We start from the raw sequence: 26,292 nt of genomic DNA on the forward strand, positions 1-26,292 counted from the left end.
AACGCTTAACTTCATGGTTATGATTGGGCGAAGCAGTGCCGCGTTTGTCCATCGCCGCCCGCTCCACACGTACTCGAGGGATATAAGAATAAACATCCCACTCAATGTCGGTGCGATCATACCAGCACTAATGCACCGGATCCCATCAGAACTCCGAAGTTAAGCGTGCTTGGGCGAGAGCAGTACTAGGATGGGTGACCCCCTGGAAGTCCTCGTGTTGCACCCTTTTCGTGTTTTTCTATTTTTGATTACTTGTTGACAGACGATTTTCGGCTCAAATCATCTGAATCTCGATCGGGACCAGATAAGACATGTGAAATGAAAGTAGCTCGGCACTGCCGATTTGGACAAAATTGTAGGCTAATTTGATTGTAAACGGCAAACGGACGAGACTCATTACTACGCAATGAGCTGACGAGATTTTAGCCGAATTCCTTCTCTAAGACCCTCTAATTTGCGATTTACCGCTTCTGTTAAGCTTTCGTTTCCTCGAGAAATCCGCTTAGGAAGTTCGAAATTCGATTCCGGTTCCATTTTATCGTATCCCAGGCATAATAATAGCTTTACATTCGTTATTTCCTTCTTCTTATTTTTTTTCTATTTTCTGGGAACATTTATCGATTTTTGTTGTCGTGAGCCGGTTCTGTGCGGAAGGGTATGACGCAGATTACTCCGGAGACGGTTAACTCATTAAAAACAATTATTTCGACTGTTTTATCCATAATTTACGTAAACGGTCGCGACACGAGGTCTTCCCAGGGAGGTCACCCATCCTAGCTCTGCCATCGCGCCAGAACGCTTAACTTCATGGTTATGATTGGGCGAGAGCAGTGCCGCGTGTTGTCCATCGCCGCCCGCTCCACACGTACTCGAGGGATATAAGAATAAACTACCACTCAATGTCGGGTGCGATCATACCGGCACTAATGCACCGGATCCCATCAGAACTCCGAAGTTAAGCGTGCTTGGGCGAGAGCAGTACTAGGATGGGTGACCCCCTGGGAAGTCCTCGTGTTGCACCCTTTTTCGTGTTTTTCTATTTTTGATTACTTGTTGACAGACGATTTTCGGCTCAAATCATCTGAATCTCGATCGGGACCAGATAAGACATGTGAAATGAAAGTAGCTCGGGCACTGCCGGATTTGGACAAAATTGTAGGCTAATTTGATTGTAAACGGGCAAACGGACGAGACTCATTACTACGCAATGAGCTGACGAGATTTTAGCCGAATTCCTTCTCTAAGACCCTCTAATTTGCGATTTACCGCTTCTGTTAAGCTTTCGTTTCCTCGAGAAATCCGCTTAGGAAGTTCGAAATTCGATTCCGGTTCCATTTTATCGTATCCCAGGCATAATAATAGCTTTACATTCGTTATTTCCTTCTTCTTATTTTTTTTCTATTTTCTGGGAACATTTATCGATTTTTGTTGTCGTGAGCCGGTTCTGTGCGGAAGGGTATGACGCAGATTACTCCGGAGACGGTTAACTCATTAAAAACAATTATTTCGACTGTTTTATCCATAATTTACGTAAACGGTCGCGACACGAGGTCTTCCCAGGGAGGTCACCCATCCTAGCTCTGCCATCGCGCCAGAACGCTTAACTTCATGGTTATGATTGGGCGAGAGCAGTGCCGCGTGTTGTCCATCGCCGCCCGCTCCACACGTACTCGAGGGATATAAGAATAAACCGCTACCACTCAATGTCGGGTGCGATCATACCAGCACTAATGCACCGGATCCCATCAGAACTCCGAAGTTAAGCGTGCTTGGCGAGAGCAGTACTAGGGGTGACCCCCTGGGAAGTCCTCGTGTTGCACCCTTTTTCGTGTTTTTCTATTTTTGATTACTTGTTGACAGACGATTTTCGGCTCAAATCATCTGAATCTCGATCGGGACCAGATAGACATGTGAAATGAAAGTAGCTCGGCACTGCCGGATTTGGACAAAATTGTAGGCTAATTTGATTGTAAACGGGCAAACGCGAGACTCATTACTACGCAATGAGCTGACGAGATTTTAGCCGAATTCCTTCTCTAAGACCCTCTAATTTGCGATTTACCGCTTCTGTTAAGCTTTCGTTTCCTCGAGAAATCCGCTTAGGAAGTTCGAAATTCGATTCCGGTTCCATTTTATCGTATCCCAGGCATAATAATAGCTTTACATTCGTTATTTCCTTCTTCTTATTTTTTTTTCTATTTTCTGGGAACATTTATCGATTTTTGTTGTCGTGAGCCGGTTCTGTGCGGAAGGGTATGACGCAGATTACTCCGGAGACGGTTAACTCATTAAAAACAATTATTTCGACTGATTTATCCATAATTTACGTAAACGGTCGCGACACGAGGTCTTCCCAGGGAGGTCACCCATCCTAGCTCCGCCATCGCGCCAGAACGCTTAACTTCATGGTTATGATTGGGCGAGAGCAGTGCCGCGTGTTGTCCATCGCCGCCCGCTCCCACACGTACTCGAGGGATATAAGAATAAACATCCCACTCAATGTCGGGGGCGGATCATAGCAGCACTAATGCACCGGATCCCATTAGAACTCCGAAGTTAAGCGTGCTTGGGCGAGAGCAGTACTAGGATGGTTGACCCCCTGGGAAGTCCTCGTGTTGCACCTCTTTTCGTGTTTTTCTATTTTTGATTATTTTTTGACAGACGATTTTCGGCTCAAATCTACTGAATCTCGATCGGGACCAGATAAACATGTGAAATGAAAGTAGCTCGGGCACTGCCGGATTTGGACAAAATTTTAGGCTAATTTTATTGTAAACGGGCAAACGGACGAGACTCATTGCTACGCAATGAGCTGAAGAGATTTTAGCCGAATTCTTTCTCTAAGACCCTCTAATATGCGATTTACCGCTTCTGTTAAGCTTTCGTTTCCTCGAGAAATCCCCTTAGAAAGTTCGAAATTCAATTCCGGTTCCATTTTATCGTATCCCAGGCATTATAATAGCTTTACATTCGTTATTTTCTTCTTCTTATTTTTTTTTCTATTTTCTGGGAACATTTATCGATTTTTGCTGTCGTGAGCCGGTTCTGTGCGGAAGGGTATGACACAGATTACTTCGGAGACGGTTAACTCATTAAAAACAATTATTTCGACTGTTTTATCCATAATTTACGTAAACGGTCGCGACACGAGGTCTTCCTAGGGAGGTCACCCATCCTACCTCTGCCATCACGCCAGAACGCTTAACTTCATGGCTATGATTGGGCGAGAGCAGTGCCGCCTGTTGTCAATCGCCGCCAGCTCCACACGTACTCGAGAGATATAAGAATAAACATCCCACTCAATGTCGGGTGCGATCATACGAGCACTAATGCACCGGATCCCATCAGAACTCCGAAGTTAAGCGTGCTTGGGCGAGAGCAGTACAAGGATGGGTGACCCCCACCCCTGGGAAGTCCTCGTGTTGCACCCTTTTTCGTGTTTTTTATTTTTGATTACTGTTGACAGAAGATTTTCGGCTCAAATCATAATAAACTCGATCGGAATCAGATAAGACATGTGAAATGAAAGTAGCTCGGGCACTGCCGGATTTGGACAAATTGTAGTCTAATTTGATTGTAAACGGGCAAACGGAGGAGACTCATTACTACGCAATGAGGGTGACGAGATTTTAGCGAATTCCTTCTCTAAGACCCTCTAATTTGCGATTTAACGCTTCTGTTAAGCTTTCGTTTCCTCGAGAAATCCGCTTAGGAAGTTCGAAATCTCGATTCCGGTTCCATTTTATCGTAATCCGAGGCATAATAATAGCTTTACATTCGTTATTTCCTTCTACTTATTTTTTTTTCTTTTTTCTGGGAACATTATCGATTTTTGTTATCATGAGCCGGTTCTGTGCGGAAGGGTATGACACAGATTACTCCTGAGATGGTGAACTCATTAAAAAAATTATTCGACTGTTTTATCCATAATTTACGTAAACGGTCGCGACACGAGGTCTTCCCAGGGAGGTCACCCATCCTACCTCTGCCATCGCGCCAGAACGCTAAACTTCATGGTTATGATTGGCCGAGAGCAGTGCCGCCTGTTGTCCATCGCCGCCCGCTCCACACGTACTCGAGAGATATAAGAATAAACATCCCACTCAATGTCGGGTGCGATCATACCAGCATTAATGCACCGGATCCCATCAGAACTCCGAAGTTAAGCGTGCTTGGGCGAGAGCAGTACTAGGATGGGTGACCCCACCCTTTGGGAATTCCTCCTGTTGCACTCTTTTTCGTGTTTTTCTATTTTTGATTACTTGTTGACAGACAATTTTCGGCTCAAATCATCTGAATCTCGATCGGGACCAGACAAGACAAGTGAAATGAAAGTAGCTCGGGCACTGTCGGATTTGGACAAAATTGTAGGCTAATTGATTGTAAACAGACAACGGACGAGACTCATATTACGCAATGAGCTGACGAGATTTTAGCCGAATTCCTTCTCTAAGACCCTCTAATATGCGATTTACCGCTTCTATTAAGCTTTCGTTTCCTCGAGAAATCGACTTAGGAGGTTCGAAATTCGATTCCGGTTTCATTTTATCGTATCCCAGCAATAATAATAGCTTTACATTCGTTATTTCCTTCTTCTGATTTTTTTTTCAATTTTCTGGGAACATTTATCGATTTTTGTTGTCGTGAGCCGGTTCTTTGCGGAAGAGCATGACGCAGATTACTCCGGAGACGGTTAACTCATTAAAAACAAATATTTCGACTTTTTTATCCATAATTTACGTAAACGGTCGCGACACGAGGTCTTCCCAGTGTGGTCACCCATCCAAGCTCTGCCATCGCGCGAGAACGCTTAACTTCATGGTTATGATTGGGAGAGAGCAGTGCCGTGTGTTGTCCATCGCCGCCGGCTTCACACGTACTCGAGGGATATAAGAATAAACATCCCACTCAATGTCAGCTGCGATCATACCAGCACTAATTCACCGGATCCCATAAGAACTCCGAAGTCAAACGTGCTTGGGCGAGAGCAGTACTAGGATGGGCGACCCCCAGGGAAGTCCTCGTGTTGCACCCCTTTTCGTGTTTTTCTATTTTTGATTACTTGTTGACAGACGATTTTCAACTCAAATCATCTGAATCTTGATCGAGACAAGATAAGACATGTGAAATGAAAGTAGCTCGGGCACTGCTGGATTTGGACGAAATTGTAGGCTAATTTGATTGTAAACGGGCAAACGGACGAGACTCATTACTACGCAATGAGCTGACGAGATTTTAGCCGAATTCCTTCTCTAAGACCCTCTAATTTGCGATTTACCGCTTCTGTTAAGCTTCCGTTTCCTCTAGAAATCCACTTAGGAAGTTTCGAAATTCGATTCCGGTTCAATTTTATCGTATCCCAGGCATAATAATAGCTTTACACTCGTTATTTTCTTCTTCTTATTTTTTTCTATTTTCTGGAAACAATTATCGATTTTTGTTGTCTTGAGCCGGTTCTGTGCGGAAGGGTATGACGCAGATTACCCCGGAAACGGTTAACTCATTAAAAACAATTATTTCGACTGATTTATCCATAATTTACGTAAACGGTCGCGACACGAGGTCTTCCCAGGGAGGTCACCCATCCTAGCTCCGCCATCGCGCCAGAACGCTTAACTTCATGGTTATGATTGGGCAAGAGCAGTGCCGCGTGTTGTCCATCGCCGCCCGCTCCACACGTACTCGAGGGATATAAAAATAAACATCCCACTCAATGTCTCGGGCGATCATAGCAGCACTAATGCACCGGATCCCATTAGAACTCCGAAGTTAAGCGTGCTTGGGCGAGAGCAGTACTAGGATGGGTGACCCCCTGGGAAGTCCTCGTGTTGCACCTCTTTTCGTGTTTTTCTATTTTTGATTATTTTTTGACAGACGATTTTCGGCTCAAATCTACTGAATCTCGATCGGGACCAGATAAACATGTGAAATGAAAGTAGCTCGGGCACTGCCCGGATTTGGACAAAATTTTAGGCTAATTTTATTGTAAACGGGCAAACGGACGAGACTCATTGCTACGCAATGAGCTGAAGAGATTTTAGCCGAATTCTTTCTCTAAGACCCTCTAATATGCGATTTACCGCTTCTGTTAAGCTTTCGTTTCCTCGAGAAATCCCCTTAGAAAGTTCGAAGTTCAATTCCGGTTCCATTTTATCGTATCCCAGGCATTATAATAGCTTTACATTCGTTATTTTCTTCTTCTTATTTTTTTTTCTATTTTCTGGGAACATTTATCGATTTTTGCTGTCGTGAGCCGGTTCTGTGCGGAAGGGTATGACACAGATTACTCCGGAGACGGTTAACTCATTAAAAACAATTATTTCGACTGTTTTATCCATAATTTACGTAAACGGTCGCGACACGAGGTCTTCCTAGGGAGGTCACCCATCCTACCTCTGCCATCACGCCAGAACGCTTAACGTCATGGCTATGATTGGGCGAGAGCAGTGCCGCCTGTTGTCAATCGCCGCCCGCTCCACACGTACTCGAGAGATATAAGAATAAACATCCCACTCAATGTCGGGTGCGATCATACGAGCACTAATGCACCGGATCCCATCAGAACTCCGAAGTTAAGCGTGCTTGGGCGAGAGCAGTACAAGGATGGGTGACCCTACCCCCTGGGAAGTCCTCGTGTTGCACCCTTTTTCGTGTTTTTTTATTTTTGATTACTTGTTGACAGAAGATTTTCGGCTCAAATCATATAAACTCGATCGGAATCAGATAAGACATGTGAAATGAAAGTAGCTCGGGCACTGCCGGATTTGGACAAATTGTAGTCTAATTTGATTGTAAACGGGCAAACGGAGGAGACTCATTACTACGCAATGAGGTGACGAGATTTTAGCCGAATTCCTTCTCTAAGACCCTCTAATTTGCGATTTAACGCTTCTATTAAGCTTTCGTTTCCTCGAGAAATCCGCTTAGGAAGTTCGAAATTCGATTCCGGTTCCATTTTATCGTATCCGAGGCATAATAATAGCTTTACATTCGTTATTTCCTTCTACTTATTTTTTTTTCTTTTTTCTGGGAACATTTATCGATTTTTGTTGTCATGAGCCGGTTCTGTGCGGAAGGGTATGACACAGATTACTCCTGAGATGGTTAACTCATTAAAAAAAATTATTTCGACTGTTTTATCCATAATTTACGTAAACGGTCGCGACACGAGGTCTTCCCAGGGAGGTCACCCATCCTACCTCTGCCATCGCGCCAGAACGCTAAACTTCATGGTTATGATTGGCCGAGAGCAGTGCCGCCATTTGTCCATCGCCGCCCGCTCCACACGTACTCAAAAGATATAAAAATAAACATCCCACTCAATGTCGGGTGCGATCATACCAGCATTAATGCACCGGATCCCATCAGAACTCCGAAGTTAAGCGTGCTTGGGCGAGAGCAGTACTAGGATGGGTGACCCCACCCCCTGGGAATTCCTCCTGTTGCACCCTTTTTCGTGTTTTTCTATTTTTGATTACTTGTTGACAGACAATTTTCGGCTCAAATCATCTGAATCTCGATCGGGACCAGACAAGACAAGTGAAATGAATGTAGCTCGGGCACTGTCGGATTTGGACAAAATTGTAGGCTAATTTGATTGTAAACAGACAAACGGACGAGACTCATTACTACGCAATGAGCTGACGAGATTTTAGCCGAATTCCTTCTCTAAGACCCTCTAATATGCGATTTACCGCTTCTGTTAAGCTTTCGTTTCCTCGAGAAATCGACTTAGGAGGTTCGAAATTCGATTCCGGTTCCATTTTATCGTATCCCAGCAATAATAATAGCTTTACATTCGTTATTTCCTTCTTCTGATTTTTTTTTCTATTTTCTGGGAACATTTATCGATTTTTGTTGTCGTGAGCCGGTTCTTTGCGGAAGGGCATGACGCAGATTACTCCGGAGACGGTTAACTCATTAAAAACAAATATTTCGACTTTTTTATCCATAATTTACGTAAACGGTCGCGACACGAGGTCTTCCCAGGGTGGTCACCCATCCTAGCTCTGCCATCGCGCGAGAACGCTTAACTTCATGGTTATGATTGGGAGAGAGCAGTGCCGCGTGTTGTCCATCGCCGCCGGCTTCACACGTACTCGAGGGATATAAGAATAAACATCCCACTCAATGTCAGCTGCGATCATACCAGCACTAATTCACCGGATCCCATCAGAACTCCGAAGTCAAACGTGCTTGGGCGAGAGCAGTACTAGGATGGGCGACCCCCAGGGAAGTCCTCGTGTTGCACCCCTTTTCGTGTTTTTCTATTTTTGATTACTTGTTGACAGACGATTTTCAACTCAAATCATCTGAATCTCGATCGAGAATAGATAAGACATGTGAAATGAAAGTAGCTCGGGCACTGCCGGATTTGGACAAAATTGTAGGCTAATTTGATTGTAAACGGGCAAACGGACGAGACTCATTACTACGCAATGAGCTGACGAGATTTTAGCCGAATTCCTTCTCTAAGACCCTCTAATTTGCGATTTACCGCTTCTGTTAAGCTTCCGTTTCCTCTAGAAATCCACTTAGGAAGTTCGAAATTCGATTCCGGTTAAATTTTATCGTATCCCAGGCATAATAATAGCTTTATACTCCGGAGACGGTTAACTCATTAAAAACAATTATTTCGACAGAAATCAACGTAGCTCGGGCACTGCCGGATTTGGACAAAATTGTAGGCTAATTTGATTGTAAAAGGGCAAACGAACGAGACTCGTTACTCCGCAATGAGCTGGTGAGATTTTAGCCGAATTCCTTCTCTAAGACCCTCTAATTTGCGATTTTCCGCTTTTGTTAAGCTTCCGTTTCCTCGAGAAATCCATTTAGGAAGTCCGAAATTCGATTCACGTTCCATTTTATCGTATCCCAGGCATAATAATAGCTTTACATTCGCTATTTCCTTCTTCTAAATTTTTTTCTATTTTCTGGGTACATTTATCGATTTTTGTTGTCGTGAGCCGGTTCTGTGCTGAAGTGTATGACGCAGATTACTCCGGAGACGGATAACTCATTGAAAACAATTATTTCGACTGTTTTATCCATAATTTACATAAACGGTCGCACCATGAGGTCTTCCCAAAGAGGTCACCTATCCTAGCTCTGCCATCGCGCCAGAACGCTTAACTTCATGGTTATGATTGGGCGAGAGCAGTGCCGCGTGTTGTCCATCGCCGCTCGCTCCACACGTACTCGAGGGATATAAGAATAAACATCCCACTAAATGTCGGGTGCGATCATACCAGCACTAATGCACCGGATCCCATCAGAACTCCGAAGTTAAGCGTGCTTGGGCGAGAGCAGTACTAGGGTGGGTGACCCCATGGGAAGTTCTCGTGTTGCACCCTTTTTCGTGTTTTTCTATTTTTGATTACTTGTTGACAGACGATTTTCGGCTCAAATCATCTGAATCTCGATCGGGACCAGATAAGACATGTGAAATGAAAGTAGCTCGGGCACTGCCGGATTTGGACAAAATTCTAGGCTCATTTGATTGTAAACAGGCAAACGGAAGAGACTCATTACTACGCAATGAGCTGACGAGATTTTAGCCGAATTCCTTCTCTAAGACCCCCTAATTTGCGATTTACCGCTTCTGTTAAGCTTTCGTTTCCTCGAGAAATCCGCTTAGGAAGTTCGAAAATCAATTCCGGTTCCATTTTATCATATCCCAGGCATAATAATAGCTTTACATTCACTATTTCCTTCTTCTTATTTTTTTCTTGTTTTCTGGGAATATTTAGCGATTTTTGTTGTCGTGAGCCGATTCAGTGCGGATGGGTATGACGCAGATTACTCCGGAGACGGTTAACTCATTAAAAACAATTATTTCGACTGTTTTTGCCATAATTTATGTAAACGGTCGCGACACGAGGACTTCCCAGGGAGGTCACCATCCTAGCTCTGCCATCGCGCCAGAACGCTTAACTTCATGGTTATGATTGGGTGAGAGCAGTGCCGCATGTTGTCCATCGCCGCCCGCTCCACACGTACTCGAGGGATATAAGAATAAACATCCCATTAATAGTTCGGGTGCGATCATACCAGCACTAATGCACCGGATCCCATCAGAACTCCGAAGTTAAGCGTGCTTGGGCTAGAGCAGTACTAGGATGGGTGACCCCCTGGGAAGTCCTCTTGTTGCACGCCTTTTCGTGTTTTTCTATTTTTGATTACTTGTTGACAGACGATTTTCGGCTCAAATCATCTGAATCTCGATCGGGACCAGATAAGACATGTGAAATCAACGTAGCTCGGGCACTGCCATATTTGGACAAAATTATAGGCTAATTTGACTGTAGACGGGCAAACGGACGAGAATCATTACTCCGCAAAGAGCTGGCGATATTTTAGCTAAATTCCTTCTCTAAGACCCTCTAATTTGCGATTTACCGCTTCTGTTAAGCTTCCGTTTCCTCGAGAAATCCGCTTTGGAAGTTCGAAATTCGATTCCGGTGCCATTTTATCGTATTCCAGGCATAATAATAGCTTTACATTCGCTATTTCCTTCTTCTTATTTTTTTTCTATTTTCTGGGAATATTTTGCGATTTTTGTTATCGTGAGGCGGTTTTGTGCGGAAGGGTATGACGCAGATTACTCCGGAGAAGGTTAACTCATTAAAAACAATTATTTCAACTGGTTTATCCATAATTTATGTAAACGGTCGCGACACGAGGTCTTCTCAGGGAGGTCGCCCATCCTAGCTCTGTCATCGCGCTAGAACGCTTAACTTCATGGTTATGATTGGGCGAGAGCAGTGCCGCGTGTTGTCCATCGTCGCCCGCTCCACACGTACTCGAGGATATAAGAATAAACATCCCACTCAATGTCGGGTACGATAATACCAGCACTAATGTACCGGATTCCATCTGAACTCCGAAGTTAAGCGTGCTTGGGCGAGAGAAGTACTAGGATGGATGACCCCCTAGGAAGTCCTCGTGTTGCACCCATTTTTGTGTTTTTCTATTTTTGATTGATTACTTGTTGACAGACGATTTTCGGCTCAAATCATCTGAATCACGATCGGGACTAGATAAGACATGTGAAATCAACGTAGCTCGGGCACTGCCGGATTTGGACTAAATTGTAGCCTAATTTGATTGTAAACGGGCAAACGAACGAGACTCATTACTCCGCAACGAGGTGGCGAGATTTTAGCCGAATTCCTTCGCTAAGACCCTCTAATTTGCGATTTTCCGCTTCTGTTAAGCTTCCGTTTCCTCGAGAAATCCGCTTAGAAAGTCCAAAATTCGATTTTGGTTCCATTTTATCGTATTCAGGCATAATAATAGCTTTACATTTGATATTTTCTTCTTCTTATTTTTTTTCTATTTTCTGGGAACATTTAGCGATTTTTGTTGTCGTGAGCCGGTTCTGTGCTTAAGGGTATAACGCAGATTACTCCGGAGACGGTTAACTCATTAAAAACAATTTTTTCGACTGTTTTTGCCATAATTTACGCAAATAGTCGCGACACGAGGACTTCCCAGGGAGGTCACCCATCCTTACTCTGCCATCGCGCCAGAACGCTTAACGTCAAGGTTATGATTGGGCGAGAGCAGTGCCGCGTGTTGTCCATCGCCGCCCGCTGCACACGTATTCGAGGGATATAAGAATAAACATCCCACTCAATGTCGGGTGCTATCATACAAGCACTAATGCACCGGATCCCATCAAGACTCCGAAGTTAAGCGTGCTTGGGCGAGAGCAGTACTAGGATGGGTGACCCCCTGAGAAGTCCTCGTTTTGCACCCCTTTTCGTGTTTTTCTATTTTGATTACTTGTTGACAGACGATTTTCGGCTCAAATCATCTGAATCTCGATCGGGACCAGATAAGACATGTGAAATGAAAGTAGCTCAGGCGAGAGCAGTACTAGGATGGGTGACCCCCTGGGAAGTCCTCGTTTTGCACCCCTTTTCGTGTTTTTCTATTTTTGATTACTTGTTGACAGACGATTTTCGGCTCAAATCATCTGAATCTCGATCAGGACCAGATAAGACATGTGAAATGAAAGTAGCTCAGGCACTGCCGGATTTGGACAAAATTGTAGGCTAATTTGATTGTGAACGGGCAAACGGACGAGACTCATTACTACGCAATGAGCTGACGAGATTTTAGCCGAATTCCTTCTCTAAGACCCTCTAATTTGCGATTTACCGCTTCTGTTAAGCTTTCGTTTCCTCGAGAAATCCGCTTAGGAAGTTCGAAATTCGATTGCGGTTCCATTATTTCGTATCCCAGGCATAATAATAGCTTTACATTCGTTATTTACTTCTTCTTATTTTTTTTTCTATTTTATGGGAACATTTATCGATTTTTGTTGTCGTGAGCCGGTTCTGTGCGGAAGGGTATGACGCAGATTACTCCGGAGACGGTTAACTCATTAAAAACAATTATTTCGACTGTTTTATCCATAATTTACGTAAACGGTCGCGACACGAGGTCTTCCCAGGGAGGTCACCCATTCTAGCTCTGCCATCGCGCCACAACGCTTAACTTCATGGTTATGATTGGGCGAGAGCCGTGCCGCGTGTTGTCCATCGCCGCCCGCTCCCCACGTACTCGAGGGATATAAGAATAAACATCCCACTCAATGTGGCGTGCGATCATACCAGCACTAATGCACCGGATCCCATCAGAACTCCGAATTTAAGCGTGCTTGGGCGAGAGCAGTATCAGGATGGGAGACCCCCTGGGAAGTCCTCGTGTTGCACCCCTTTTCGTGTTTTTTTTATTTTTGATTACTTGTTGACAGACGATTTTCGGCTCAAATCATCTGAATCTCGATCAGGACAAGATAAGACATGTGAAATGAAAGTAGCTCGGGCACTGCCGGATTTGGACAAAATTGTAGGCTAATTTGATTGTAAACGGGCAAACGGACGAGACTCATTACTACGCAATGAGCTGACGAGATTTTAGCCGAATTCCTTCTCTAAGACCCTCTAATTTGCGATTTACCGCTTCTGTTAAGCTTTCGTTTCCTCGAGAAATCCGCTTAGGAAGTTCGAAATTCGATTGCGGTTCCATTTTTTCGTATCCCAGGCATAATAATAGCTTTACATTCGTTATTTACTTCTTCTTATTTTTTTTTCTATTTTATGGGAACATTTATCGATTTTTGTTGTCGTGAGCCGGTTCTGTGCGGAAGGGTATGACGCAGATTACTCCGGAGACGGTTAACTCATTAAAAACAATTATTTCGACTGTTTTATCCATAATTTACGTAAACGGTCGCGACACGAGGTCTTCCCAGGGAGGTCACCCATTCTAGCTCTGCCATCGCGCCACAACGCTTAACTTCATGGTTATGATTGGGCGAGAGCCGTGCCGCGTGTTGTCCATCGCCGCCCGCTCCCCACGTACTCGAGGGATATAAGAATAAACATCCCACTCAATGTGGCGTGCGATCATACCAGCACTAATGCACCGGATCCCATCAGAACTCCGAAGTTAAGCGTGCTTGGGCGAGAGCAGTATCAGGATGGGAGACCCCCTGGGAAGTCCTCGTGTTGCACCCCTTTTCGTGTTTTTTTATTTTTGATTACTTGTTGACAGACGATTTTCGGCTCAAATCATCTGAATCTCGATCAGGACAAGATAAGACATGTGAAATGAAAGTAGCTCGGGCACTGCCGGATTTGGACAAAATTGTAGGCTAATTTGATTGTAAACGGGCAAACGGACGAGACTCATTACTACGCAATGAGCTGACGAGATTTTAGCCGAATTCCTTCTCTAAGACCCTCTAATTTGCGATTTACCGCTTCTGTTAAGCTTTCGTTTCCTCGAGAAATCCGCTTAGGAAGTTCGAAATTCGATTGCGGTTCCATTTTTTCGTATCCCAGGCATAATAATAGCTTTACATTCGTTATTTACTTCTTCTTATTTTTTTTCTATTTTATGGGAACATTTATCGATTTTTGTTGTCGTGAGCCGGTTCTGTGCGGAAGGGTATGACGCAGATTACTCCGGAGACGGTTAACTCATTAAAAACAATTATTTCGACTGTTTTATCCATAATTTACGTAAACGGTCGCGACACGAGGTCTTCCCAGGGAGGTCACCCATTCTAGCTCTGCCATCGCGCCACAACGCTTAACTTCATGGTTATGATTGGGCGAGAGCCGTGCCGCGTGTTGTCCATCGCCGCCCGCTCCCCACGTACTCGAGGGATATAAGAATAAACATCCCACTCAATGTGGCGTGCGATCATACCAGCACTAATGCACCGGATCCCATCAGAACTCCGAAGTTAAGCGTGCTTGGGCGAGAGCAGTATCAGGATGGGAGACCCCCTGGGAAGTCCTCGTGTTGCACCCCTTTTCGTGTTTTTTTATTTTTGATTACTTGTTGACAGACGATTTTCGGCTCAAATCATCTGAATCTCGATCAGGACAAGATAAGACATGTGAAATGAAAGTAGCTCGGGCACTGCCGGATTTGGACAAAATTGTAGGCTAATTTGATTGTAAACGGGCAAACGGACGAGACTCATACTACGCAATGAGCTGACGAGATTTTAGCCGAATTCCTTCTCTAAGACCCTCTAATTTGCGATTTACCGCTTTTGTTAAGCTTTCGTTTCCTCGAGAAATCCGCTTAGGAAGTTCGAAATTCGATTCCGGTTCCATTTTATCGTATCACAGGCATAATAATAGCTTTAAATTCGTTATTTCCTTCTTCTTATTTTTTTTAAATTTTCTGGGAACATTTATCGATTTTTGTTGTCGTGAGCCGGTTCTGTGCGGAAGGGTATGACGCAGATTACTCCGCGACACATGGTCTTCCCAGGGAGGTCACCCATCCTAGCTCTGCCATCGCCCCAGAACGCTTAACTTCATGGTTATGATTGGGTGAGAGCAGTGCCGCATGTTGTCCATCGCCGCCCGCTCCACACGTACTCGAGGGATATAAGAATAAACATCCCACTAATAGTTCTGGTGCGATCATACCAGCACTAATGCACCGGATCCCATCAGAACTCCGAAGTTAAGCGTGCTTGGGCTAGAGCAGTACTAGGATGGGTGACCCCCTGGGAAGTCCTCTTGTTGCACGCATTTTCGTGTTTTTCTATTTTTGATTACTTGTTGACAGACGATTTTCGGCTTAAATCATCTGAATCTCGATCGGGACCAGATAAGACATGTTAAATCAACGTAGCTCGGGCACTGCCATATTTGGACAAAATTATAGGCTAATTTGACTGTAGACGGGAAAACGGACGAGAATCATTACTCCGCAAAGAGCTGGCGATATTTTAGCTAAATTCCTTCTCTAAGACCCTCTAATTTGCGATTTACCGCTTCTGTTAAGCTTCCGTTTCCTCGAGAAATCCGCTTTGGAAGTTCGAAATTCGATTCCGGTGCCATTTTATCGTATCCCAGGCATAATAATAGCTTTACATTCGCTATTTCCTTCTTCTTATTTTTTTTTCTATTTTCTGGGAATATTTTGCGATTTTTGTTATCGTGAGGCGGTTTTGTGCGGAAGGGTATGACGCAGATTACTCCGGAGAAGGTTAACTCATTAAAAACAATTATTTTAACTGTTTTATCCATAATTTATGTAAACGGTCGCGACACGAGGTCTTCTCAGGGAGGTCGCCCATCCTAGCTCTGTCATCGCGCTAGAACGCTTAACTTCATGGTTATGATTGGGCGAGAGCAGTGCCGCGTGTTGTCCATCGTCGCCCGCTCCACACGTACTCGAGGATATAAGAATAAACATCCCACTCAATGTCGGGTACGATAATACCAGCACTAATGTACCGGATCCCATCAGAACTCCGAAGTTAAGCGTGCTTGGGCGAGAGAAGTACTAGGATGGATGACCCCCTGGGAAGTCCTCGTGTTGCACCCATTTTTGTGTTTTTCTATTTTTGATTGATTACTTGTTGACAGACGATTTTCGGCTCAAATCATCTGAATCACGATCGGGACCAGATAAGACATGTGAAATCAACGTAGCTCGGGCACTGCCGGATTTGGACTAAATTGTAGCCTAATTTGATTGTAAACGGGCAAACGAACGAGACTCATTACTCCGCAACGAGGTGGCGAGATTTTAGCCGAATTCCTTCTCTAAGACCCTCTAATTTGCGATTTTCCGCTTCTGTTAAGCTTCCGTTTCCTCGAGAAATCCGCTTAGAAAGTCCAAAATTCGATTTTTGTTCCATTTTATCGTATTCAGGCATAATAATAGCTTTACATTTGATATTTTCTTCTTCTTATTTTTTTTCTATTTTCTGGGAACATTTAGCGATTTTTGTTGTCGTGAGCCGGTTCTGTGCTTAAGGGTATAACGCAGATTACTCCGGAGACGGTTAACTCATTAAAAACAATTTTTTCGACTGTTTTTGCCATAATTTACGTAAATGGTCGCGACACGAGGACTTCCCAGGGAGGTCACCCATCCTTACTCTGCCATCGCGCCAGAACGCTTAACGTCATGGTTATGATTGGGCGAGAGCAGTGCCGCGTGTTGTCCATCGCCGCCCGCTCCACATGTACTCGAGGGATATTAGAATATACATCCAACTCAAGGTTGGGTGTGATCATACCAGCACCAATGCACCGGATCCCAACAGAACTCCGAAGTTAAACGTGCTTGGACGAGAGTAGTACTAGGATGGGTGAGCCCCTAGGAAGTCCTCGTGTTGCACCCCTTTTTCGTGTTTTTTCTATTTTTGATTACTTGTTGACAGACGATTTTCAGCTCAAATCATCTGAATCTCGATCGTGACCAAATAAGACATGTGAAATGAAAGTAGCTCCGGCACTGCCGGATTTGGACAAAATTGTAGGCTAATTTGATTGTAAACGGGCAAACGGACGAGACTCATTACTACGCTGACATGATTTTAGCCGAATTCCTTCCCTAAGACCCTCTAATTTGCGATTTACCGCTTCTGTTACGCTTTCGTTTCCTCGAGAAATCCGCTTAGGAAGTTCGAAATTCGATTCCGGTTCCGATTTATCGTATCCCAGGCATAATAATAGCTTTACATTCATTATTTCCTTCTTCTTTTTTTTTTCTATTTTCTGGGAACATTTATCGATTTTTGTTGTCGTGAGCCGGTTCTGTGCGGAAGGGTATGACGCAGATTACTCCGGAGACTGTTAACTCATTAAAAACAATTATTTCGACTGTTTTATCCATAATTTACGTATTATTTCGACTGTTTTATCCATAATTTACGTAAACGATCGCGACACATGGTCTTCCCAGGGAGGTCACCCATCCTAGCTCTGCCATCACGCCAGAACGCTGAACTTCATTGTTATGATTGGACGAGAGCAGTGCCGCGTGTTGTCCATCGCCGCCCGCTCCACACGTATTCGAGGGATATAAGAATAAACATCCCACTCAATGTCGGGTGCTATCATACAAGCACTAATGCACCGGATCCCATCAAGACTCCGAAGTTAAGCGTGCTTGGGCGAGAGCAGTACTAGGATGGGTGACCCCCTGAGAAGTCCTCGTTTTGCACCCCTTTTCGTGTTTTTCTATTTTTGATTACTTGTTGACAGACGATTTTCGGCTCAAATCATCTGAATCTCGATCGGGACCAGATAAGACATGTGAAATGAAAGTAGCTCAGGCGAGAGCAGTACTAGAATGGGTGACCCCCTGGGAAGTCCTCGTTTTGCACCCCTTTTCGTGTTTTTCTATTTTTTATTACTTGTTGACAGACGATTTTCGGCTCAAATCATCTGAATCTCGATCAGGACCAGATAAGACATGTGAAATGAAAGTAGCTCAGGCACTGCCGGATTTGGACAAAATTGTAGGCTAATTTGATTGTAAACGGGCAAACGGACGAGACTCATTACTACGCAATGAGCTGACGAGATTTTAGCCGAATTCCTTCTCTAAGACCCTCTAATTTGCGATTTACCGCTTTTGTTAAGCTTTCGTTTCCTCGAGAAATCCGCTTAGGAAGTTCGAAATTCGATTGCGGTTCCATTTTATCGTATCCCAGGCATAATAATAGCTTTACATTCGTTATTTCATTCTTCTTATTTTTTTTTCTATTTTCTCGGAACATTTATCGATTTTTGTTGTCGTGAGCCAGTTCTGTGCGGAAGGGTATGACGCAGATTACTCCGGAGACGGTTAACTCATTAAAAACAATTATTTCGACTGTTTTATCCATAATTTACGTAAACGGTCGCGACACGAGGTCTTCCCAGGGAGCTCACCCATCCTACTTCTGCCATCGCTCCAGAACGCTTAACTTCATGGTTATGATTGGGAGAGAGCAGTGCCGCCTGTTGTCCATCGCCGCCCGCTCCACACGTACTCGAGAGATATAAGAATAAACATCCCACTCAATGTCGGGTCCGATCATACCAGCACTAATGCACCGGATCCCATCAGAACTCTGAAGTTAAGCGTGCTTGGGCGAGAGCAGTACTAGGATGGTGACCCCCTGGGAAGTCCTCGTGTTGCACCCCTTTCCGTGTTTTTCTATTTTTGATTACTTGTTGACAGACGATTTTTGGCTCAAATCATCTGAATCTCGATCGGGACCAGATAAGACATGTGAATTGAAAGTAGCTCGGGCACTGCCGGATTTGGACAAAATTTTAGGCTAATTTGATTGTAAACGGGCAAACGGACGAGACTCATTACTACGCAATGAGCTGACGAGATTTTAGCCGAATTCCTTCACTAAGACCCTCTAATTTGCGATTTACCGCTTCTGTTAAGCTTTCGTTTCCTCGAGAAATCCGCTCAGGAAGTTCGAAATTCGATTGCGGTTCCATTTTATCGTATCCCAGGCATAATAATAGCTTTACATTCGTTATTTTCTCCTTCTTATTTTTTTTTTATTTTCTGGGAACATTTATCGATTTTTGTTGTCGTGAGCCGGTTCTGTGCGGAAAGGTATGACGCAGATTATTCCGGAGATGGTTAACTCATTAAAAACAATTATTTCGACTGTTTTATCCATAATTTAGGTAAGCGGTCGCGACACGAGGTCTTCCCAGGGAGGTCACCCATCCTACCTCTGCCATCGCCCCAGAACGCTTAACTTCATGGTTATGATTGGGCGAGAGCAGTGCCGCCTGTTGTCCATCGCCACCCGCTCCACATGCACTCGAGGGATATAAGAATAAACATCCCACTCAATGTTGGGTGCGATCATACCAGCCCTAATGCACCGGATCCTATCAGAACTCCGATGTTAAGCGTGCTTGGGCGAGAGCAGTAGTAGGATGGGTGACCCCCTGAGAAAGTCCTCGTGTTGCACCCTTTTTCGTGTTTTTCTATTTTTGATTACTTGTTGGCAGACGATTTTCGGCTCAAATCATCTGAATCTCGATCGGGACCAGATAAGACATGTGAAATGAAAGTAGCTCGGGCACTACCGGATTTGGACAATATTGTAGGCTAATTTGATTGTAAACGGGCAAACGGACGAGACTCATTACTACGCAATGAGCTGACGAGATTTTAGCTGAATTCCTTCTCTAAGACCCTCTAATTTGCGATTTACCGCTTCTGTTAAGTTTTCGTTTCCTCGAGAAATCCGCTTAGGAAGTTTGAAATTCGATTCCGGTTCCATTTTATCGCATCCCAGGCATAATAATAGCTTTACATTCGTTATTTCCTTCTTCTTATTTTTTTTTCTATTTTCTGGGAACATTTATGGATTTTTTTTTCGTGAGCCGGTTCTGTGCGAAAGGGTATGACGCAGATTACTCCGGAAACGGTTAACTCATTAAAAACAATATTTCGACTGTTTTATCCATAATTTATGTGAAAGGTCGCGACACGAGGTCTTTCTAGGGAAGTCACCCATCCTAGCTCTGCCATCGCGCCAGAACGCCTAACTTCATGGTTATGATTGGGCGAGAGCAGTGACGCGTGTTATCCATCGCCGCCCGCTCCACACGTACTCGAGGGATATAAGAATAAACATCCCACTCAAAGTCGCGTGCGATCATACCAGCACTAATGCATCGGATCCCTTCAGAATTCCGAAGTTAAGCGTGCTTGGGCGAGAGCAGTACTAGGATGGGTGACCCCCTGGGAGTCCTCGTGTTGCACCCCTTTTCGTGTTTTTCTATTTTTGATTACTTTTTGACAGACGATTTTCGGCTTAAATCATCTGAATCTCGATCGGGACCAGATAAGACATGTGAAATGAAAGTAGCTCGGGCACTGCCGGATTTGGACAAAATTGTAGGCTAATTTGATTGTAAACGGGCAAACGGACGAGACTCATTACTACGCAATGAGCTGACGAGATTTCAGCCGAATTCATTTTCTAAGACCCTCTAATTTGCGATTTACCGCTTTTGTTAAGCTTTCGTTTTCTCGAGAAATCCGCATAGGAAGTTCGAAATTCGATTCCGGTTACATTTTATCGTATCCCAGGCATAATAATAGCTTTACATTCGTTATTTCCTTCTTCTTATTTTTTTTCTATTTTCTGTGAACATTTATCGATTTTTGTTGTCGTGAGCCGGTTCTGTGCGGAAAGGTATGACGCAGATTATTCCGGAGATGGTTAACTCATTAAAAACAATATTTCGACTGTTTTATCCATAATTTACGTAAACGGTCGCGACACGAGGTCTTCCCAGGGAGGTCACCCATCCTAGCTCTGCCATCGCGCCAGAACGCTTAAATTCATGGTTATGATTGGGCGAGAGCAATGCCGCGTGTTGTCCATCGCTGCCCGCTCCACACGTACTCGAGGGATATAATAATAAATATCCCACTCAATGTTGGGTGCGATCATACCAGCACTAATGCACCGGATCCCATCAGAACTCGAAGTTAAGCGTGCTTGGGCGAGAGCAGTATCAGGATGGGTGACACCCTGGGAAGTCCTCGTGTTGCACCCCTTTTCGTGTTTTTCTATTTTTGATTACTTGTTGACAGACGATTTTCGGCTCAAATCATCTGAATCTCGATCGAGACCAGATAAGACATGTGAAATGAAAGTAGCTCAGACACTGCCGGATTTGGACAAAATTGTAGGCTAATTTGATTGTAAACAGGCAAACGGACGAGACTCATTACTACGCAATGAGCTGACGAGATTTTAGCCGAATTCCTTCTCTTAGACCCTCTAATTTGCGATTTACCGCTTCTGTTAAGCTTTCGTTTCCTCGAGAAATCCGCTTAGAAAGTTCGAAATTCGATTGCGGTTCCATTTTTTCGTATCCCAGGCATAATAATAGCTTTACATTCGTTATTTACTTCTTCTTATTTTTTTTTCTATTTTCTGGGAACATTTATCAATTTTTATTGTCGTGAGCCGGTTCTGTGCGGAAGGGTATGACACAGATTACTCCGGAGACGGTTAACTCATTAAAAACAATTATTTCGACTGTTTTATCAATAATTTACGTAAACGGTCGCGACACGAGGTCTTCCCAGGGAGGTCACCCATCCTAGCTCTGCCATCGCACTAGAAGGCTTAACTTCATGTTTATTATTGGGCGAGAGCAGTGCCGCCTGTTGTCCATCGCCGCCCGCTCCACACGTACTCGAGGGATATAAGAATAAACATCCCACTCAATGTCGGGTCCGATCATACCAGCACTAATGCACCGGATCCCATCAGAACTCCGAAGTCAAACGTGCTTGGGCGAGAGCAGTACTAGGATGGGTGACCCCCTGGGAAGTCCTCATGTTGCACCCCTTTTCGTGTTTTTCTATTTTTGATTACTTGTTGATAGACGATTTTCGACTCAAATCATCTGAATCTCGATCGAGACCAGATAAGACATGTGAAATGAAAGTAGCTTGGGCACTGCTGGATTTGGACAAAATTGTAGGCTAATTTGATTGTAAACGGGCAAACGGACGAGACTCATTACTACGCAATGAGCTGACGAGATTTTAGCCGAATTCCTTCTTTAAGACCATCTAATTTGCGATTTACCGCTTCTGTTAAGCTTCCGTTTCCTCTAGAAATCCACTTAGGAAGTTCGAAATTCGATTCCGGTTCAATTTTATCGTATCCCAGGCATAATAATAGCTTTACACTCGTTATTTCATTCTTCTTATTTTTTTCTATTTTCTGGGAACAATTATCGATTTTTGTTGTCCTGAGCCGGTTCTGTGCGGAAGGGTATGACGCAGATTACCCCGGAGACGGTTAACTCATTAAAAACAATTATTTTGACAGAAATCAACGTAGCTCGGGCACTGCCGGATTTGGACAAAATTGTAGGCTAATTTGATTGTAAACGGGCAAACGAACGAGACTCGTTACTCCGCAATGAGCTGGTGATATTTTAGCTGAATTCCTTCTCTAAGACCCTCTAATTTGCGATTTTCCGCTTTTGTTAAGCTTCCGTTTCCTCGAGAAATCCATTTAGGAAGTCCGAAATTCGATTCACGTTCCATTTTATCGTATCCCAGGCATAATAATAGCTTTACATTCGCTATTTCCTTCTTCTAATTTTTTTTCTATTTTCTGGGTACATTTATCGATTTTTGTTGTCGTGAGCCGGTTCTGTGCTGAAGTGTATGACGCAGATTACTCCAGAGACGGATAACTCATTGAAAACAATTATTTCGACTGTTTTATCCATAATTTACATAAACGGTCGCACCACGAGGTCTTCCCAAAGAGGTCACCTATCCTAGCTCTGCCATCGCGCCAGAACGCTTAACTTCATGGTTATGATTTGGCGAGAGCTGTGCCGCGTGTTGTCCATCGCCGCTCGCTCCACACGTACTCGAGGGATATAAGAATAAACATCCCACTCAATGTCGGGTGCGATCATACCAGCACTAATGCACCGGATCCCATCAGAACTCCGAAGTTAAGCGTGCTTGGGCGAGTGTTGTACTAGGGTGGGTGACCCCCTGGGAAGTTCTCGTGTTGCACCCTTTTTCGTGTTTTTCTATTTTTGATTACTTGTTGACAGACGATTTTCTGCTCAAATCATCTGAATCTCGATCGGGACCAGATAAGACATGTGAAATGAAAGTAGCTCGGGCACTGCCGGATTTGGACAAAATTGTAGGCTCATTTGATTGTAAACAGGCAAACGGACGAGACTCATTACTACGCAATGAGCTGACGAGATTTTAGCCGAATTCCTTCTCTAAGACCCCCTAATTTGCGATTTACCGTTGCTGTTAAGCTTTCGTTTCCTCAAGAAATCCGCTTAGGAAGTTCGAAATTCGATTCCGGTTCCATTTTATCGTATCCCAGGCATAATAATAGCTTTACATTCGTTATTTCCTTCTTCTTATTTTTTTTTCTATTTTCTGGAAACATTTATCGATTTTTGTTGTCGTGAGCCGGTTCTGTGCGGAAGGGTATGACGCAGATTACTCCGGAGACGGTTAACTCATTAAAAACAATTATTTCGACTGTTTTATCCATAATTTACGTAAACGGTCGCGACACGAGGTCTTCCCAGGGAGGTCACCCATCCTAGCTCTGCCATCGCGCCAGAACGCTTAACTTCATAGTTATGATTGGGCGAGAGCAGTGCCGCGTGTTGTCCATCGCCGCCCGCTCCACACGTACTCGAGGGATATGATAGGATCGATTGACGTGTCAAGAGTGTTTAGAAGGGGGGGTTGAATAAACACTCTCAATTTATATTGGTCTTATCGAATTTTTGAGTTCATTTTGGTGACATACTGATTCTCGGAATCTTGTTGGTCAATATCAATCAGTTAAACTGAGGTAGTTGCGGAAGGTAACTGACTGACAGATAGAATACAGAATAGAAATAAAATACACAAGGATTGTTTCTGGATGTTCGGAGAATTCAATTACTCCTACGTCACCCCTTCTATCACAAGGATAGGATTTCCACTAAAAGACTTTGATCCAATACAACACTTGTACAGACCCACTTCAGTTAGGACTTACCCACTGCCTAAACTGAAACTCTTAGTATTACAAAATGATCTCTGTGCGTAACTGATCTTAGCACTATTGAATTAACAAATATTACAGAGTGCTAGTTTGCTCAACTTATAGCCTTGATTGCTATGAATAAATCAAGTAAGAGTGAGCTGAGATTTTGACAGAGTAATAGCAAGTTTTGAATGATGTATCGTCACTTCTTCTTTTTCTTCTGCCATATTTATACTCTTCTTTTCCAACGGTAATCTTGAGATAAATTTGAATATTTGTATCCGTTGGTTTCCACTTGATTATTCCTTCGATATTGTTTGCTTCATTTATTATAATTCGGCGTCTTAATTGCTTTGTCCAGAATGCGTTGTTTTAAGTAGTCTTGGTTGTTGTGCGGTGCTTTTGTAATTTGTTATGTCTTCTTTGTTCTTTCCCGAGACATCTTCAGTTGAGAGACTTTGAGGCATTCGGCTGAATGTTTTAATTGATCAGTTCCAACTGATCAGTTTACTCTGTATCATTGAATCAGCTGATTTCAGCTGATAAGTTCAGTTGCCGAATTTGCTTGCGCGTATCAGTTGATTCATATTTTCTTAATCGATTGATTCATGTTTTGTCAAACTCCAGAATCTAGTTTCCAACAATTTCCCCCTTTATGGTGTTTGACAAAACCAAGTGATTTAAGATCGAATAACTGAGCTCTTTGTAGATAATAGATTACGCAACTGAATCATAAAATAACTGGATTCCTTGTAGATAACATAAAATCTGAGAATATTATATCAGTTGATTCTAATAATCTGATTAATTCTTCTTCAGCTGCTGTTCTTCCCCCTTTTTGTCAAACAACTCCATTTTGTCTGATAACTTTCGAACGTCAATGGAAAGAATTTTTACATCTGATGAGATACTTGTGGAAATTGTTGTGAGGGAGGTCTGTAGCAATTCTATTTTATTTGAAACAGAGGTTTCCAGTCGCTCAACTCTCTGACTAATTACATCCTGAGTTGTAAAGAGTGAGTTAACTAGGCCCTTCTTTATTTCATGCACAATTCTGCTAAGAGAGTCCATGTTGGCTTGAAGAGCGTTTAGTTTCGCCGAGTCAAATTCAGTCGAAGAATCTAATTTGACAGTATGAGACAGTTGTTCGAATTGAATTTTCTTGATTTCAGCGAGCATCTGCTGCATATTGTACTGTATGTTCTGGATTTCTTCAAGAACAACATCCATTTCTGTGGATTGAATTGGATGTCGCTGACTGGGCGTTTCTGAATGCTTCGATGTTTGTCCAAAAAGAACTAATGCTTGATTAGTTTCCATTGTTCCAGCCATAGGCTGAGCTGGAATGTTTTCTTGAATTTGAGATGATGAACGTTGGTTTTGATCAAGAAATGGACTGTCTGGCTTAATGATGGAGATGGATGGTTCATACATAGGGGCCTCCTGTGGAGAATTAACTGAAATTTGTTCTTGCTCCTTTGATTCAGTGAGCAACTGACCTTCTACATGTTCAGCAGTTTCTTGTTCTGAGGGTTTTGCTTGTTCATCAGTTTGAATATCTTGTTCAGCAGAAGTTTCTGGCTGAACTGGTGCTTCAGTTTGAGCTTTTTCCGATTCAGTTATTTCTTTTTCTGAAGTTTTGTTTGGCACTTCAGTTTGAGCAGATATAAATTTTTCAGCAATAAGTGACTCAGCTGGTGCTTCAGATGATATCTTAATGTCTTGCTCTGGTTGTTCAGTTGAATGGGTAATTGAGTCATATTGTATTTCCTCTAGCTGAGCTTCCAAGGTAACAGCTTGAATGATTTCATCAATGTTTGCCAAGGATAGTTCTGCTTCAGAATATAGCTGATGTTCTGTCTGAGAGGATTGAGGTATTCCCTGAACTGGCTTTTCAGTTGCCTGTTGTGGAGATGGTTCTTTTTGTGGAGAGGAGGATAAATCTTTTTCAATATTTGAGTTGGGGGGTTTGTCATGAAGAACTAGTTCCTGATCTTCTTCCCAAAATCTGATTTCACTCTGCAGACTACTAAGATCTGTGTCCAGTTGAGTGAACACAGCTCTATCATTGTATGCAGTTGGACTTGTGGGATTGTAGTTGGACTTCAGCTTTGCTACCATTCTTGTTAGCTTTTTGACGCGAATCTGATTAAAGAAATATTTCTGCCTTTCTAATGCATGTGGAATTGTAGCAGCTTTGACTACTTTCATCACAATTGCTTCTAGCTTGATGAACTTTTTCAGTTGAGATCTATGCTTCAGTTCTTTGGCAAATATTTCTGTTCTGAAACTTTTCCAACAATCAAAAGATTTTAATTGTGATGTGGCAAATGCATTGACCTGTTCCCAAACTAGGTCAATGTGTGTTTGAATGACATTGGATGGCCGGGGTTCTTCAACCAGCTTGCCTTTTCCTTTTTCAGTTGAGAGAA

General features: G+C 43.4%; 28 non-coding genes across 28 annotated transcripts; all 28 read left to right on the forward strand.

Annotated features, from left to right (window-relative positions):
- The first annotated feature begins 108 nt into the window (after window positions 1-108).
- On the forward strand, window positions 109-226 carry LOC142514509 (5S ribosomal RNA). The gene has a single exon (XR_012810399.1). It is a non-coding gene; the product is annotated as a 5S ribosomal RNA (ribosomal RNA).
- Window positions 227-904: 678 nt separating this feature from the next.
- Window positions 905-1,023, forward strand: LOC142506973 (5S ribosomal RNA). The gene has a single exon (XR_012805242.1). It is a non-coding gene; the product is annotated as a 5S ribosomal RNA (ribosomal RNA).
- Window positions 1,024-1,708: 685 nt separating this feature from the next.
- LOC142507528 (5S ribosomal RNA) lies at window positions 1,709-1,823 on the forward strand. The gene has a single exon (XR_012805783.1). It is a non-coding gene; the product is annotated as a 5S ribosomal RNA (ribosomal RNA).
- A 681-nt stretch (window positions 1,824-2,504) lies between these two features.
- LOC142507740 (5S ribosomal RNA) lies at window positions 2,505-2,624 on the forward strand. Its single transcript, XR_012805988.1, has one exon. It is a non-coding gene; the product is annotated as a 5S ribosomal RNA (ribosomal RNA).
- Window positions 2,625-3,307: 683 nt separating this feature from the next.
- On the forward strand, window positions 3,308-3,431 carry LOC142508831 (5S ribosomal RNA). The gene has a single exon (XR_012807033.1). It is a non-coding gene; the product is annotated as a 5S ribosomal RNA (ribosomal RNA).
- Window positions 3,432-4,111: 680 nt separating this feature from the next.
- Window positions 4,112-4,235, forward strand: LOC142508661 (5S ribosomal RNA). Its single transcript, XR_012806867.1, has one exon. It is a non-coding gene; the product is annotated as a 5S ribosomal RNA (ribosomal RNA).
- A 681-nt stretch (window positions 4,236-4,916) lies between these two features.
- LOC142506855 (5S ribosomal RNA) lies at window positions 4,917-5,035 on the forward strand. Its single transcript, XR_012805130.1, has one exon. It is a non-coding gene; the product is annotated as a 5S ribosomal RNA (ribosomal RNA).
- A 683-nt stretch (window positions 5,036-5,718) lies between these two features.
- On the forward strand, window positions 5,719-5,837 carry LOC142516790 (5S ribosomal RNA). Its single transcript, XR_012812565.1, has one exon. It is a non-coding gene; the product is annotated as a 5S ribosomal RNA (ribosomal RNA).
- A 684-nt stretch (window positions 5,838-6,521) lies between these two features.
- Window positions 6,522-6,645, forward strand: LOC142507671 (5S ribosomal RNA). Its single transcript, XR_012805922.1, has one exon. It is a non-coding gene; the product is annotated as a 5S ribosomal RNA (ribosomal RNA).
- Window positions 6,646-7,327: 682 nt separating this feature from the next.
- On the forward strand, window positions 7,328-7,451 carry LOC142507467 (5S ribosomal RNA). Its single transcript, XR_012805726.1, has one exon. It is a non-coding gene; the product is annotated as a 5S ribosomal RNA (ribosomal RNA).
- Window positions 7,452-8,135: 684 nt separating this feature from the next.
- On the forward strand, window positions 8,136-8,254 carry LOC142517120 (5S ribosomal RNA). Its single transcript, XR_012812879.1, has one exon. It is a non-coding gene; the product is annotated as a 5S ribosomal RNA (ribosomal RNA).
- A 980-nt stretch (window positions 8,255-9,234) lies between these two features.
- LOC142507053 (5S ribosomal RNA) lies at window positions 9,235-9,353 on the forward strand. Its single transcript, XR_012805320.1, has one exon. It is a non-coding gene; the product is annotated as a 5S ribosomal RNA (ribosomal RNA).
- Window positions 9,354-10,036: 683 nt separating this feature from the next.
- Window positions 10,037-10,155, forward strand: LOC142515458 (5S ribosomal RNA). Its single transcript, XR_012811303.1, has one exon. It is a non-coding gene; the product is annotated as a 5S ribosomal RNA (ribosomal RNA).
- Window positions 10,156-10,837: 682 nt separating this feature from the next.
- Window positions 10,838-10,956, forward strand: LOC142506912 (5S ribosomal RNA). The gene has a single exon (XR_012805185.1). It is a non-coding gene; the product is annotated as a 5S ribosomal RNA (ribosomal RNA).
- Window positions 10,957-11,642: 686 nt separating this feature from the next.
- Window positions 11,643-11,761, forward strand: LOC142507614 (5S ribosomal RNA). The gene has a single exon (XR_012805867.1). It is a non-coding gene; the product is annotated as a 5S ribosomal RNA (ribosomal RNA).
- Window positions 11,762-12,606: 845 nt separating this feature from the next.
- LOC142515647 (5S ribosomal RNA) lies at window positions 12,607-12,725 on the forward strand. The gene has a single exon (XR_012811481.1). It is a non-coding gene; the product is annotated as a 5S ribosomal RNA (ribosomal RNA).
- Window positions 12,726-13,410: 685 nt separating this feature from the next.
- On the forward strand, window positions 13,411-13,529 carry LOC142513606 (5S ribosomal RNA). Its single transcript, XR_012809544.1, has one exon. It is a non-coding gene; the product is annotated as a 5S ribosomal RNA (ribosomal RNA).
- A 683-nt stretch (window positions 13,530-14,212) lies between these two features.
- Window positions 14,213-14,331, forward strand: LOC142513607 (5S ribosomal RNA). Its single transcript, XR_012809545.1, has one exon. It is a non-coding gene; the product is annotated as a 5S ribosomal RNA (ribosomal RNA).
- A 618-nt stretch (window positions 14,332-14,949) lies between these two features.
- LOC142517255 (5S ribosomal RNA) lies at window positions 14,950-15,068 on the forward strand. Its single transcript, XR_012813010.1, has one exon. It is a non-coding gene; the product is annotated as a 5S ribosomal RNA (ribosomal RNA).
- Window positions 15,069-15,751: 683 nt separating this feature from the next.
- LOC142515537 (5S ribosomal RNA) lies at window positions 15,752-15,870 on the forward strand. The gene has a single exon (XR_012811378.1). It is a non-coding gene; the product is annotated as a 5S ribosomal RNA (ribosomal RNA).
- Window positions 15,871-16,556: 686 nt separating this feature from the next.
- LOC142506334 (5S ribosomal RNA) lies at window positions 16,557-16,675 on the forward strand. Its single transcript, XR_012804629.1, has one exon. It is a non-coding gene; the product is annotated as a 5S ribosomal RNA (ribosomal RNA).
- Window positions 16,676-17,384: 709 nt separating this feature from the next.
- LOC142507615 (5S ribosomal RNA) lies at window positions 17,385-17,503 on the forward strand. The gene has a single exon (XR_012805868.1). It is a non-coding gene; the product is annotated as a 5S ribosomal RNA (ribosomal RNA).
- An 846-nt stretch (window positions 17,504-18,349) lies between these two features.
- On the forward strand, window positions 18,350-18,467 carry LOC142516451 (5S ribosomal RNA). The gene has a single exon (XR_012812244.1). It is a non-coding gene; the product is annotated as a 5S ribosomal RNA (ribosomal RNA).
- A 683-nt stretch (window positions 18,468-19,150) lies between these two features.
- On the forward strand, window positions 19,151-19,270 carry LOC142507677 (5S ribosomal RNA). Its single transcript, XR_012805928.1, has one exon. It is a non-coding gene; the product is annotated as a 5S ribosomal RNA (ribosomal RNA).
- Window positions 19,271-19,952: 682 nt separating this feature from the next.
- On the forward strand, window positions 19,953-20,070 carry LOC142516918 (5S ribosomal RNA). The gene has a single exon (XR_012812686.1). It is a non-coding gene; the product is annotated as a 5S ribosomal RNA (ribosomal RNA).
- A 682-nt stretch (window positions 20,071-20,752) lies between these two features.
- LOC142508101 (5S ribosomal RNA) lies at window positions 20,753-20,870 on the forward strand. The gene has a single exon (XR_012806331.1). It is a non-coding gene; the product is annotated as a 5S ribosomal RNA (ribosomal RNA).
- Window positions 20,871-21,554: 684 nt separating this feature from the next.
- LOC142516094 (5S ribosomal RNA) lies at window positions 21,555-21,673 on the forward strand. Its single transcript, XR_012811908.1, has one exon. It is a non-coding gene; the product is annotated as a 5S ribosomal RNA (ribosomal RNA).
- A 1,081-nt stretch (window positions 21,674-22,754) lies between these two features.
- On the forward strand, window positions 22,755-22,873 carry LOC142508376 (5S ribosomal RNA). The gene has a single exon (XR_012806591.1). It is a non-coding gene; the product is annotated as a 5S ribosomal RNA (ribosomal RNA).
- Window positions 22,874-26,292: the final 3,419 nt, after the last annotated feature.

Source organism: Primulina tabacum, chromosome 10 (assembly GCF_025594145.1).
Source record: "Primulina tabacum isolate GXHZ01 chromosome 10, ASM2559414v2, whole genome shotgun sequence".
In the NCBI taxonomy this organism is placed as follows: Eukaryota; Viridiplantae; Streptophyta; class Magnoliopsida; order Lamiales; family Gesneriaceae; genus Primulina; species Primulina tabacum.